Here is a 12,229-nt window from a genome sequence, read left to right on the forward strand (position 1 = left end):
CCATCCAGAGCCATGCGTCGACGCCCCGGGGCGTCCGCTGGACAGAGCCACACGAAGGCGCAGGGCCCGCGTCCAGCCTCCAGGCGAGGCCCGATGTGGCGCCCTGGTGAGAACGCCCACTGCCCGCCAACCTGAGGCCGCCCTGAAGCCCTGGCAGCGCACTCCCGGCACCTGGCGACAGACCACAACGCAGGAGTTCTTAAACACCTGCAGGCCCCGAAGCCAGAGCAACCAACCACCACCCCTCCCCATGCCTCAGTCTCCTCAGCTATAAGGTGGGGACATGGCAATCGTGCCTTTCTCAGAGCAATGACAGAGAACGTTAAGAGTCTCTCAACTCCGTGCCTGGCTCATGCTCCTGCCTGACAGCAGGTCTTGTGCTCCTGATCCCTATTATTATTGTTGCGTGTCACCTGTCCTTTATAGGGTCATCCCTTCCTCTTCTCCATGGCCCTCGCACTAGACTGTGAGCCTCTCCAGAGAAGGCTGGGACCTGGCCCCCTTCACGTCTGCATCCTCGGGCATCAGTCTGATACAGAAGGCAAGGGCTAGTGGAGGGGAGAGGGACTGCCCACAGTCAGGGTGGAAAGGGGCAGGAGGAACCCTGGACAAGTAGCTTCAATGGAGGGGAGGGCGTTGGGGGGGCACTGAGGCAGTGCCTTCCCACAGGTCTTCCCAGATTTTTGGAGACGGCCCTGCCAGGAGGCTGGAAACTGCCTATAAGGATGTATAAAGGCCCTGCAGGATGGTGCTAGGGCTTTAAGTGGGAGTGGAAGGATCCCGAGTAGCTGCGCACAGCAGCACTGCCACTCTGCCTCTTAGCCTTTCTGAGCCTCATTCTCTCCATCCACAAAAAGGGTTCAAGAGCAGAGTCTACTGTACATGATGAAGATGAACCCAGGCACTCTATGGGAAGCCCCAAGTGAGCCCTCAGCAAATTTTCTCTCACAGTGGGGGTTCAGGGAGGGCTCCCCGGAAGAATAGGCCTCGCGCCCACAACAAGTGAGTGAGGCAGGGCTGAGCCAGCACTAAGGGGCAGGGAGAAGGGTTCCAGGGTGTTGTGGCGCCATGCCCTCAGCGGTGGGTGAGGATTGGGTGAGGCAACCTCCAAGCTGCTTCAGGCCTCAGGTCATGATTTCCCCATCCACCTCCAGGCCTCCCTCACCCAGGTTGCTGAGCCACAAACAATCTGCCCTCACCCCATCCCCGACTACGGCTTTCTCGCTCTGCAGACATGCAGGCCTCTCCACCTGTCGGATGGCTTTGCTATATTAGGGCCCTCTGCCCTGATGCTCCATGCCAGCCCATCCGTGGGGCTCCTGTTCTCATAGGGCTTCCAATCCCAGCTCCACCACCTCCTGCCCGTGACTTAGGCAAGTTCCTCCTCCTCTCTAAGCCTCAGTCTCCCTATTTGGGAAATGCGGACGATGCCAATGCCTGCCTGATAGGAGCAGCTGAGAAGTTACAGGAGTGTGTGTGACACGCTTAGCCCAACGCCCAGCTCAACAAACACCCCTACACCGGGCACTTCTCCTTTTGACAGTATCTCAACCCCTGGGATGTGAAGAAGGGCATTATTTGAGCACCTACCAGGTTCCTGATTCTGCACACCTTATTGATCACACTGGTATGAGAAACCATACATGTGTCACACGCGCCTTGCAGAGGGCTGAGCACAAAGTAACATCAACAGGGGGCAGCCCCTGGGTGGATATATGCATAGGCTCGACCTCCGGGCAGGCTGGACACCTGACAACGCTGATGTGAAATTAAGAAATGCTGCATAACACCTTCTAGTGCATGGCTGGGCTCACAGGAAGGCCAGGGAATCCGTGGGGGGCCATGTGTTGGAGACAGAACTGATCAGCAGCAGGACAAGTAGGAACAGAAAGTGGCCATCTCGTGTTGCTGGGCTCTTGCAGAAAAGGGAGCTAGCGAATTAAGGCCTCAAGGACGAATTAAGGCCTCAAGGACCAGTGATCAGGACTTGAGTCCCACCGGGGCAGAACATTGGAAACTTGATGGATAGACTCCACAGCAGAGGGTAGATTGGGAAAAATCAGCCCCGCCCCCAGGAAAGCAGGTGTGACGTGGCCAGAACAGGAGGTAGGAGGGCGAGGAAACCAGAATCTCCTGGGAACTGGGAGTCTTGTCCCTGCCTTTGAGATTTGGCTCCAACTTGTCCCTCTGTATGCTCAGGGGCTCCCAAGTCAGGGGGGAAGACCGGCCCCAGGCTGGTGATTCCCTAAGACCCCTGGAGAAGCAAAGACAAAGACCCCAGGCATCAGTTCACAGCACAGACCATCAAACACACAAGAAAATAATATGCTGGAGACAGCCAACAGTGAGATTAGACCCTCAACAACATCAAAGAAGAGAATCATCAGATGAAGGGCATAAAGAGAGCAAGACGACGGGCAGGAGGTCATCCCCATTTCGCTTTCCAGCTGTGTGACCTCAGGTAAACTCTCACCCAAACTCTGGGCTTCAGTCCTTCCACTATAAAATCGGGATAACAACCATTCACTTTCTTAGGGTAGAGGATTAAAAAAAACTAACAAAGATGAAGCATTTAGCACAGGGCCCAGTATGAAAAAGGGGCGCCAAAGGTTAGATTTATTACAATGTCTCCTGATGTCGGTAGTAACAGTCCTTTACTGCTGGGAAAGGTAAAGGCTGGGAGGCTACATTGATCTTCATTTATGTTTGAAAGAATTGAAGCCAGGAGAAAGGTCCAGCTTGCGCAGGCCACCCAAACGGGGAGCAGCAGAGCTGAGCCACAGACTGAGCCTCCAGACACCCTATACAGGTCAAGACCGGTCCCCAGGAATTAAATGACCCGAGGTGCAGCGGGCACCATTGGCAGGCTCTCCAGCTGAAGGGAGACCTGTCCCCTTGACCAGATCAAGAATGGAGTATACAAATTGAGGGGGGGCAGGCTGGTCATCAGAGCCTTGCTCTTCTCCCAGACTCCTCCCTGGGGCGGTGGGGTGGGGGGCAGGGGCAGGGTGGGGAGGGGCAGGACCTTTGTGGTAATTTTGTGTGCAGCTGCTGAACCCTCCCCGCAGGATGGTCCCCTGGTGTCCCTGAGCCCTTGAGTAGCATACAGTGATGGAGATGGTGACAGACAGACAGTCAAACACAGCTTCTGTTTCCAGGCACATCCCCTTAAGGCTGGGGGAGGACAGCTGCACCCTGACACATTTAACTCCCCTGAGTTCAAGGTGGACTCCCCACACCAGAGTGAAGTGCCACCATGCGCCATGGCCTTCCCCTCTCTGCCAATCTGGCCTTCACCTCAGCACCCCTGCCCCAGGGACGTGAAGGCTATGGCTGTGAGAGTCCCCAGGAACCCAGGGACTGGCTGCTCAAGTCCAGTGCCTCTGGATGCTAAGAGTCACCGTGAACCTCTGCTATTGACCTGGACAGTGGCCTTGCCCACCAACATTAGACTGGCACTGCCCAGTCCCACCTCCCTTTCTCCCCCACCGCCCACCTGGCCACTGAGGAAACTGGCCTGGGCATCAGGCTGTTAACCCCTTTACACCCCTGTTGCTTCCTCTGTGAAATGGGCACAATGACATCAACCACGACTGAATCACAGAATGAGGCGAAGGTGCTGAGCACAGAGCCTGGCGTGTACTAAGTGTTCCGTAAATGCCAACCATCATGGTCGTTTTTGTTATTATCACTTCCAAGTCCCATTTTGCTGTCTGTGTACTCAGCCACCCTTCAGGTTCATAGGAGGATGGGGATCGTGTCTGTCTCACTTCCACTGTTTACAACCCTCACCACAATGTGTGAGGCATGAATGAATGAGCAGGGCTGCATTCCAGCTGCACCCCTGCCAGAAGCTAGATGACCTTGGGCAAGTCACTTAACCTCTCTGTGCCTCCATTTCCATGTCTGTTAGTATCACCTACTCTGCAGGAAGAAATATGTACCACCTGGCACATAGCTGGTGCTTAAACAAATGCTAGTGAGTATTACAGCGATTATAATTGATGAACTTACAGGCACACCCTTGGGAGGTAAAGAAACTCCCTCCGCCCCTGATCTAATTTTCTCCATAGCCCTCCTGCCATTTTAGATTTATCGTCTGTTCCTCACACACCTACCGCTCCCACTGCTCCGCTGGAATATAATTTCCTTGAAGGCAATCACTCTGTCATGTTCCCCACTGGGTCCCCAGAGCCTGACACACAGTAGGTACTTGGTAAATTCTGTTGCATGCATGCATGCATGAATGAATGAAAGAATGAAAGCTCCAAACTTGGTCAGTGGCCAACAACCACATGACCTTTATTTAGGGCTTATTTGCCAGGCTCCCTGCTAGGCACTTTGGAAAAGTATGCTTACCTATTCCACCCCAAGTGAGGTGCAGGGAGGGTCTGATTAGGCAGGTGGGGAGCAGTGGTGAACTTGGTCCATTCAACCTACTGCCCCCAGGGTATCAGCAGAGAGTTAGCCAGAGGCTGGGTGGCTTTGTGGGGAGTTGGGGTTAGGGTGAGAAAGCAGAAAGTAGCATTTGCTGAGCACCTCCTATGTGCCAGACCTACACTTGGCTCTGTGTGGTATCTCCCAAGACACCATTCTCCACAATGTTACAGGTGAGGAGACCAAGACTCTGAGAGGTAGACGTGATTTACTGAGGCCACTCACCCACGGCCAGAACTGGGACTGTAAGCCCAAGTGTCCTTTCTCGGTCCTACCCACCTCCTTTCCTGGCTCCTTGCTGCACCTGAAAGCCCACAGTAAGAGAGATTCCTTTGGCTTAAGGCATGGATGCTTATCAAAATACCTTTATATCTGCCAAGAAATGCCATTCGGTTATCAGTTAAAACATATCAACAAATAATTTATAAGGCTCATTCTAAGCAAATGACTTGCTAAGCTAAGAACAGGTTTTGATGGCAAAAAGAAGGTAGAGAAGAATCTCAAAATCTTTTTTTTTAAGATTAAAAAAAAATATTTGAGAGACAGAGAGAGAGAACAAGCATCAGAGGGAGAGACAGAAGCAAATTCCTTGGGGAGCAGGGAGCCTGATGTGGGGCTCGATCCCAGAACCCCAGGATCATGACCTGAGCTGAAGGCAGACGCTCAACCAACTGAGCCTCCCAGGCACTCCAAGGATCTCCAGATCTTAAAATTTCAGCCTCTCAGGGTGAGAGACCATGTTACACTCCATCCATCCATGCCTCCTGCATGGGGATACTGCATTTTATCAGTGGGGATACTGAGACTCAGAAAAGTGACTTACTCAGGCAGAGCCAGTATGAAAACTTGGAGGTCACCTGCTGTCTCTAACCACTCCACAGACTGCCCTAGACCCTGACCATGCTCAGGGCTCCCAGCACAGCCCCTGTCTCAGCACCTGAGGGAGCCCCTCTAGCTGGGTGATTTCCCAAATGGCACCTTGTCAGTCTCTCTTGAGACATCTGCAAGAGTGTGTGTAGGACATCTGTTTTACTGCTGCAGAAACTCTGTCCAATGGCACAGGTCTTTATAAGCATAGCAAAGTCATAAAACACTATTTGCGAGGCTCTTCCCTAAGCACTCAATATAGATCAACTCAATCCTGGCAACTACCCTATGAGGTGTGGACCATTACTGTCTCCATTTTACATATGGGAAAACTAAGGTTCAGAGAGGTGATGCAACCTGCTGAGATTAAACCCAACTAGCTCTGCTCCAGAGTCCAACCTACTCTCCTGCCTCAACACCATGATGCCCACTCAGTCCTCCTGGCCTCAGCCCAGGCTCCTCCCCAGGTCTTCCACATGAAGTCAGAGAGCAACACACACTGGGCTGGGCCAGTGCTGACCACATGCCCTCCAAGAAAAGACCCATGTCCTCTCTGTCTGGACTGTCAACCTGTCCCTCCCACCCATGAGCAGAGGAAGAACCTCCATCAAACCTCCTTGACCAAGCCATGTGCCCTGTTCCTGCTCTCCACACATATTTCTTGAATGCCTACTAGGTGCCAGGCACTGTGCTGGACATACCACAAGGACAGATTCAGGCATGGTCTTGCCTTCACTGGGGGACAGACAGTAAGATCACACCACTTGGTGGCAGCTGAGGACTCTGAAGAACATAGAACAGAGCAGTGCTGGGAACAGGGAAAGAGTAGGGGTGGCAACTTCAGAGCTCCAAGGAGCCAGCCATGCACCTCTGTCTGTGGGGAGAGAGGGCTCCAGGCGCAGGGGTGGCCCTGATGAGGACCCCGAAGTGGTCTAGCCAGTGGCAGAGGCAGGTGAGCCAGGGGCACAGGGCAGCAGTGACAGGTTCGGCTGGCTCCACCATCCTGCCCTGCACAGAGGCCCCACATGTCTCCAGAATCAGAGAATAGACTGCCAGAGCCACAGACAGAAAGCCCATGGGTCCCTCCTGGAATGACAGGTTCATGGAGGCCAGGAAACTTGCCCAAAGTCACCAGCGACTCAGCAAGACCAGGGGGACTAGACCCAGGCTCTCCTCACTCCCGACATGAGGCCCCCACTCTCACCTCCACCCCATCCTCCTTAATTCTCAGTGCAGGTACATTTTCCACCCAGAAGTGGCTGGCTTCCACTCAGAACTTGGGTAAGATAGGGCTTGTCTGTCCTTCCTCTCTACTCCTTATTCAGCCGGGTGACCCTGAGCAAGGACACTGCCTCCCTGAGTCTCAGCTTGCACATCTGTGAAATGGGAACCACCAGGAGGACGCTGCCAAGTTGCCAGGAAGAGTTAGTGCAACCTCGAGGTGAAGAGCCCAGACCCCGAGAAGGTGCTCAGCAAAGAACCGGGTTATCACTGAGGTGAAAATGGGTAGCCTGGTTGATGCCCTCCACACAGCCCAGCTCCATAACGATCCCGGCGGGTACAGAGGAAATAAACTGATGAGCAAGCCTGCCCGAAAGATTCCATTCCACCGCCCTGTGCAATCGCTGTAAATGGCTTGCCCCGGAATATTATCTGGGTGTATTTACGGTATCTTACTGGAAACCACAAAGTGCATTGTATTTTTTTTCTTTTGCTATTTAAAGCCAGTGGGTCAGAGAGTGAGCAATCTGCAGTGACACAAGCTGAAATATATGATGATTTGGAAAATATACAGATGGAAAAAGGTTGCCTTTGCCAGTCCCGTGGCATGGCGGCTCACAGCCCTTCTGGGCTCAGAATGCCACAGCTGGCTGTCTCCATCCAGAGGAACTAGAGAGCCTCTCGATGAGCAACTGGAAGAAGGGGGGGTGTGTGTAGGGAGTACCTGTCTGGGCTGCGCCTGGCTCAGATAATGGGCCCACAGCACCGGAAACTGGGGGAGGGGCATGTGCCCTTCTCGCCTGTCTGCCCTCCAGCCCAGGGTCTCTCCTCTCACTGGGCAAAGCCAGCGCACACCGCTGACCATCCACGAAAGGTCAACGTCTGCCCCTTCCTGCCAGCGTGCCTTTGCACATGCTGTTCCCTCAGCCTGGACGTGCCCTTCCTCCCATCTGCCTGATGAGGGGCAATGTAGCCAGGTGGTTAGAAGTAGGGCCCTGGAGGTCAATAAATCTGGATTCGCATCCTGGCTCTGCTTGCCCATGGCAGGACCTTGGATGAGTTAATGGACCTCTGAAGGCCTAAGTTAACCTCCTTGTTTGGATGGCAAAAAAAACACAAAGCACAAAACAGACTCGGTCCACACCTGGGAAAGGATCAATAAGCAGGAGCTCCCACAAGATGCATGCTGGGGATGCCACTCCAGTGTCCCCTCTCTGAGGGACCTTCTTGACATCCCCTCCCTCTGCTTGTGGTCCCGCACCTTAGCGTTCCTTACTTTGTGTTGAACTGAACTCTTGTCTCTTCCCACGAGGCTGTGGGGAGCTGGATTGTTTATCTGCGAAGTCTCCCACAGTTGATGAATGAAAGACAGCGCGTGTGTAAGGGTGTAAGCGTGTGAGTGTGTGTGTGTGTGTCTGTCTGTCTGTCCACCATAGGAAAGCTGGAACGGGAACATTATAACAAAAGACTCATCTCAAAGAATAGCGTCAGGAGAGCTAAAACCCAGGATGAACTGAGGCTTGCAAAAAAAAATGCAAACGAGACAAAAAGTCCTTTGTTAGCTGCGTTCTAAGCAAGAATGGGGAAAGAATAGGTCTTTCGCTCGGGCAAGATGGCGTATTGTTAAGAAATGGCAGAGAGAAAGTGGAGCTGGCCCGCCCCTTGCTTCTGTTTCTCTCACTCCCTGGAAAGGCCTCGAATCCATCCCTCTAAGTGGTCATTAGCTCACCAGACATGTGCTCTAGTCTCTTTCACAGCCCGAAAGGGGCAAAAAGACAGAGCCATTTGTGGGGGTGCAGATTCCCAGGGGAGGGACCCTAGGCCCAGCAGGTCCCCCCAGGGAGGGAGGGGGAGCGGCACTAGAGAACTGGTGACAAATGTCACAGGAGCAGAAGTCCAGAAATGCTTCAAAATCACCGGGTTTGCAGACGCAGGAGGGCGTAGTGCCCTCCCAGGGCCTGAATCCTAGGTCATCTGTGCCCATCCCTGGAAAAATTCTGGCGGGGGAGTACCAAACAGGAGGTCGTGAGTATCTGGAAAAGAATGCAGCAGTCCCCAGGAGCACACGTCGGGAAATCACCATTTCTTTGTTGACAGTAATGCTGGGGACATTGCAAATTTCTATATGTGCTAAGAATGTGATTGTCTTCCCACATCCTGTCTCTCCCCTGACACAGGGGAAAGAAATTCTTCTGACAGATCCCCTCCCAGGCAGAGCCGTGCTGGACTGATTCATGTCCACCTCTCTCTCCAGCCCCTTTCTGTGCTCCCTACCCCACACCCTAGCGTCTGGGGTGCCTGGGTCACACCTGCAAGTCCCTCTCTTCACTGCTTCTCTGCCACCATGGCCTTCCCTCCCTCCCTCCCTCCCTCCCTCCTTCCCGCGGTGGTGGACCAGCCCATTGCTGTGCTACAATCCACCTGCTCCCCTGCCCAGTGCCCTCTCCTCTTCTATGAGATCCCAGAGCACATTTCAGCTTTGCTGCTTCTCCCCACCAAACCATGAGCATCTTGAGGGCAGAGCCCGTGGCCTATTCATCAGTCTACATACAGAAGATTCTAGTAAATATGCTTGGGGCGGATAAATGACTGAATGGGTGGACACAACGGTGGGGCAGGGGGGAGCTTGTGGTGTGTGATCCCACGAGGATTTAAACTAGATGAATTCAACCAAAAGCACCTAGGGAAAGATAAAGGACAATATTGTTGGAGGGGGGGAGGGAATGTAAATTTGTGTAGCCACTATAGAAGAGAGTATGGAGGTTCCTCATAAAGTTAAAAATGGAATGACCATATATGATCCAGCAATCCCACTCCTGGATAACATACCCAAAGAAAACGCAATCATTCTCTTGGAAAGATACCCGCACCTTTGTGTTCACTGCAGCATTATCTACAAAAGCCAAGATGTGCAAACAACTTATGTGAACATCAATGGATGAATGGATAAAGAAAATATGATTGATACATATAGTTGGATATTATCCAGCCCTAATGAAGAAGGAACTCCTGCCATTTGTGACAACATGGATGGACTTGGAAAACATTACACAAAGTGAACCAAATCAGATGCAGAAAGTCAAATACAGAGAAATCCACGTACATGTGGAATCAAAAAAACAAAAGAACACTAACATGTACACTTATACTTTAGACACATACTCTTCCTTCTATACTGTGCATTACTACATATACATTATATATTCATACAAATGTTTTACTGTAGAAAACCAGGTATTCTGAATTTTGTGGCTGATTGAAGGGACTTTCAAGTCCCTTTGAAAGAGGGGGGGACTTGAATACATTTCACCGTGCATGCCAATGTCAGAGGCTAGGGCGTGCCTCTACTGTGCCACTGCGGAAAGACGTAGGACTTGGTGACTGAATACACCTAGGTCAATTCCTGGTTAGTCCCAAACCACATTATGAGCATGATCAAGCTGTGAGAATCTCCAGAGTGGTGTTTCTTAGTGTGGGGGGCCTCTGAAGAGGAGTTCCACCAGATGGTCAGTGAGTCCCAGGTCAGAAATGAATGGACCCTCCAGGGGAACACTGTTCAAGCTGTTCACCTGCCTGTAAGACTTTTCAGAGCCTTTAATGTGCTGGTGGGCATTCTGGCTCCCTTGAGCAGGGAGCATAGCATTCTGAGTTCCCCAATTTATCATCCAAAAAACCCTCCTACGTTTCTTCAGAGGGTTTGGTGGTAGTGGAGGGAGGAAGAGAGGGGGTGGGCCCTACTGTTCTGCTGAACAGACCCTGGGACCAAGTCTTCTCAAATCATGCTATGGGAAAGGGGTCTTCCCTAGGCCTTGACCTAATCAGAGTTTCTATCCCATTTGAAGCCAGTGCAAAGGTGGAAGGGAGAACCAACAGAAGGCCAAGCTAAAATGGGTTAAAATGAAAATGTGCAGTCTTGTATTGGGGCCACAATAAAAAGCATTTGCTCACACAACGGAGGGAACAGAGTGCTTCCTGTGCATGAGGTATAACCCAGACCTGGGAGTCAGAAGAGAAACAAGAGCCAGGTCTTGTCCTCAGGGGCTCAGAGCAACCGCTGGTACAGGGTAGAGAGGAGCTTCAGGGTCGTGCATTTCTTCATGTGTTTCCTGAGCACCTGCTGTGTGCCAGGCTCTGGGGGTGTCCCAGGAGAAGATGATTGACAGGCCTGGGTTCCATGGACACCCCCACGGTCAGGGAAAAGACTGATATTGGACATATCCTTACAAAAGTAAGCAATGTTACTTCTGAGAGTGGTAAGTGCTGTAGAAACATCAATACAAGTTGACCAACCTTGATGGTCAAGGAAGGCTTCCTGGAGGAGATGGCATTTGAGTGGAAACCTGCTGGGATATCTCCTATCTATTGCCACCTTCTCCCTCTCACCCTTCTCTTCCGTTTCCTGCCTCCAGAGGGAGTTAAGGGCAGGTACCAGTACCCAGGGAGGTCCCCACATCCTCAGTGCCCATCTGTGGCCACCATGTCTTCCACATGCCAGGTGCTGTATCAGAGGCTTCTGCTTCCTCACAGAGCTGACTTCTGGCCCAAGAGATAGATGATAGCAACGCCACAACTATGATTTCTGGAGAACTGTGCCAGACAGTTCTGAATGCTTGATGGGGAATAAATGATCTCAACCTATGGGACACAACCTATGGAACAGATGCTATTATCATTGCTATTTGGTCAAGGTCCATAGCTAGTAAGTGGGGAAGACAGGAAAAGAGCCAAGCAGGTGGCCTCAGGGCTGAACTCTCATACAGTGCTGCACAAATGAGCAAATAGAGAATCTGTCCCCAGGTAGTGACGTGATATGAAAAATTCGGCAAGGTAAGGAGCAGACAGGGACAGGTGGTCTATGCTACAAGGGGTGTCATGAAGGCTTCTCTAGGGAGGTGACATGTGAGCCAGGAATGGAAGGACAGAAGAACATCTAGGGAGAAAGCATGCTTGAGGGTCAAAAGAAAGGCAAGGGTCTGTGGTGGAAATGAGATGAAGATGGAGTGGAAATGGAGTCTGGATGCAGGTCACCAAGGTCTGTAAAGGACCAGGGGCCCTGTCCATATTTGATTCCCAGAGGAATAGGAAACCACTACAGGGTTTTACACAGGGGGATGCCATGATCAGAGCAATGCTGAGAAGATGCTATGCTGGATGGCTGTGTGGTTGGAGGCGGGGGTACATGAGGGGCTGATGGAGCTGTCTGGGCAATAACTCTCTAAAGATGGAGGTTTTGAACCAGAAGGTGGTGACAGAGGTGTGAGAAGTAGACTGACAGGCAGATTCATTTCATAGGTAGAGTCCAAATGGTGAGCTTAGATTAGCAACTGCATCAATAGCTTCTCCCCATTCTTCTCTACATCTGCCCACTCTACTGCACCGAGAATAAAATCTAGTGCATGCATCCTCAATTCCTTGAGCTCATCTTCATCTGAGATGGGCATGTGAGCCTCCTGGGAGGGGTAAAGGGATGATTTCTGATGGACTTAATCTACAGGTGCCAGGGTCTTATATCCCTCACAATGTTTTCACCTGGCAAGGTGGATCATGCGACTCCCCCATTCTGCAGATGAGCAGACTGAGGTACTCTCTCAGAGTCCTAGTGATGGGGCTAGGATGGAAACCTAGCTGTGTGACTTTCCTATGAATTCTCACTTGGCTGCCACATGGCCTACCAACAAGATAAGGTTCTCAAATACATGTCAGC

The 12,229-nt window shown here is 51.8% G+C and overlaps 1 protein-coding gene across 1 annotated transcript in view; it reads right to left on the reverse strand.

Annotated features, from left to right (window-relative positions):
• WNT7A (Wnt family member 7A) overlaps window positions 1-12,229 on the reverse strand; it is a 66,923-nt gene that overhangs the window by 42,004 nt on the left and 12,690 nt on the right. The window lies entirely within an intron of this gene.

The sequence above is a fragment of the Vulpes vulpes genome, chromosome 9 (assembly GCF_048418805.1).
Source record: "Vulpes vulpes isolate BD-2025 chromosome 9, VulVul3, whole genome shotgun sequence".
NCBI classification, from domain to species: domain Eukaryota; kingdom Metazoa; phylum Chordata; class Mammalia; order Carnivora; family Canidae; genus Vulpes; species Vulpes vulpes.